The 2,526-nt window shown below is 47.9% G+C and overlaps 1 long non-coding RNA gene across 1 annotated transcript in view; it reads right to left on the bottom strand.

Annotated features, from left to right (window-relative positions):
* Nucleotides 1-2,292: 2,292 nt before the first annotated feature.
* LOC140975300 (uncharacterized) overlaps nucleotides 2,293-2,526 on the bottom strand; it is a 600-nt gene continuing 366 nt past the window's right edge. Inside the window, exon 2 of the long non-coding RNA XR_012174946.1 lies at nucleotides 2,293-2,464. This is a non-coding gene — a long non-coding RNA (uncharacterized lncRNA). The remainder of the gene's footprint in view (nucleotides 2,465-2,526) is intronic.

Here is a 2,526-nt window from a genome sequence, read left to right as displayed (position 1 = left end):
TGATGACCCCATGAGAGTCGGTAAACAAGTCAAAGTGTAATTCTAGCACATAGAGTCTCAATGTTGTCCCGGGTCATAAGGACTAATGGTGTACAACCATAAACTAGGACTTTTCCACTCGATAAGTGAGAACCACTTGGAAAATCCTTTATGGAGGGTTGTTCAGTGCACTCTACAAGGAGCACCTATCTGCATGCTCGGACATCACAATGTCCCCTACCAATGAAACATGGTACTCACATCGCAGATACTAGTCTCGAACTCGAGCGGCCTATATCCTTCTTAGCGGCGGCTAAATCGACTAGGAACTGTTTAGAATATACAGTATTCCAAATATGAGTTTCTTGATACTCATCACATGAGCATCTCATATTCTTTCTACTATTTGTATATTCAAGGACTTTATCTATGCAACTAGCATGGGTATACAGATAAAGAAGTGCCAAAAGAATAATTTCAAATATTATTAAAATAAATACTGTTTATACATAGAGTTTCATTGTGAACACTCGGCCAACACTTGGCTCGACGTGCACCTACTCCAACATATTTATTGTCACTACCTTCCCGTGTCAGGATTGGGTAATTTGCGCGCCTGCTGCCTTCCTTGGATGTGGTAGCCGTTTCTCAGGCTCCCTCTCCGGAATCGAACCCTAATTATCCGTCACCCGTCAACCACCATAGTAGGCCACTATCCTACCATCGAAAGTTGATAGGGCAGAAATTTGAATAATGCGTCGCCGGCACGAGGGCCGTGCGATCCGTCGAGTTATCATGAATCATCACAGCTACAGGCAGAGCCCGTGTCAGCCTTTTATCTAATAAATGCGTCCCTCCCAGAAGTCGGGGTTTGTTGCACGTATTACCTCTAGAATTACTACGGTTATCCGAGTAGCAGGTACCATCAAACAAAATATAACTGCTTTAATGAGCCATTCGCAGTTTAACAGTCTGAATTAGTTCATACTTACACATGCATGGCTTAATCTTTGAGACAAGCATATGACTACTGGCAGGATCAAACAGGTAGCATTCCATGTGGACTTCAGGATCTTCATGGACAAAGCCAAAGCGGCACCAATTGTCGTTCGCACGAAGCGTGGGACGCTTTTTCTGGGGCAAATAGAGATCGATGACGCCTCGTACCAACGAGGTACTCTGTGACCTAGAGAACGAACGTGGTGCCACTGATCCCAACAACCCAGGTTAACCATCAGAGCCATAGGGGTCGGATCATGACACTTGCTTCAAAGTTCACCTTACACGGCGAACCCGAGGGCTCGCCGCTAGAGGCAAGAGCGTTCTGTTATTCCGACGGATTCCAGCACTTTGGGCACACAACGGAGGAAACCAAACTCGGCCAAGAGACGTTCTTCATACTCTCGAACCAATCACTGGAATATCGTGACAGATAAATCTTCGCTGCACAAGCAGAGAGTCCATGTAACCCGTACACACCGACCACCACTCACGTGTCGATACGTACACAAAGCCCAAACACCCGCTCCAATCTTTCACCACTCCAATCCGACGAAAGGAGGGGGAAGACGGGCGAATATTTTGGGCACATGCCCCTATTGACACGGACTTTTGTGAACCGTCGAGTGATCGATTGATCATTTGTTGAAGTTGGGGACACCGACGATGCCCGTCGCTCCCCGACCCCTGAAAGGTGAGACCATTACACGCTCCGGGGCCCTGACGCGTCCTACACCGTGGGACTTTGACGGTTTTCTTGGGGGCGCTAATGAATGTGGCCATCATAGATCGGACAATCAAGTGACGAATCAAGCGCATCCAAGAGCGACACGTCGAAAGTAACTTTCGCGGCATGGCCCAAAACCCTTGATTCATCGTACCCAAATGCTAGGGAGATGCCTTGCCGGAGCTACGAGGGTGTCACGACACATCGAGGGTCCGGCATGTTCGTGGCAAAAACAGCTGCCCCAAGCACGAGATGCCTCGAATGCGCTTCTGGCGATTCTTCCGCAAGAGAGGCAACCCACATTGTGCAACTGACCGACTATGGGGTAGCAAGCCTTACCGGGGTTCCAGGCGCTTTCTCGCACACATGCGAGCGCAATCACATGCTCACAAGCATGCGTAAGGTCACTCGCTACACCAATTTTTTTATCGGCCCTTAAGGGTTATCGCACGCGTCGTTTCGAAACGGGATCGAGACTTCGGCCGACGACACGGTCGACGCCATCGGCTAGAGGGCCGCCATGAACAAACACCCTCACCCCCCTATAGTATACTTAGAAAAAAAATCGGAAGTGACTGCAGTGGACATTTCATTGGTGAGGAGTCATAACAAAATTTTCCATTTTACGTGTTTATTTTTTTTAATCCAAATACAAATCCAACACCATAGACACATTATTTACATATGAAAACTCGACGAGAGACAACATTGTCTCGTGAGATTCGTCGTTTTTGTCGCTTGTGTCGGCCATCGGCGCACCTGCTCGCGTGTCATTGGGAGCATCAAGATTTTATTCCGAATTCAAATCCAACGCCACAAAT

The sequence above is a fragment of the Primulina huaijiensis genome, chromosome 4, assembly GCF_012295235.1.
Source record: "Primulina huaijiensis isolate GDHJ02 chromosome 4, ASM1229523v2, whole genome shotgun sequence".
Classification (NCBI taxonomy): domain Eukaryota; kingdom Viridiplantae; phylum Streptophyta; class Magnoliopsida; order Lamiales; family Gesneriaceae; genus Primulina; species Primulina huaijiensis.
Note: the sequence above shows the minus strand (reverse complement) of the source record. Positions and strands in the feature narration are given on the sequence as shown.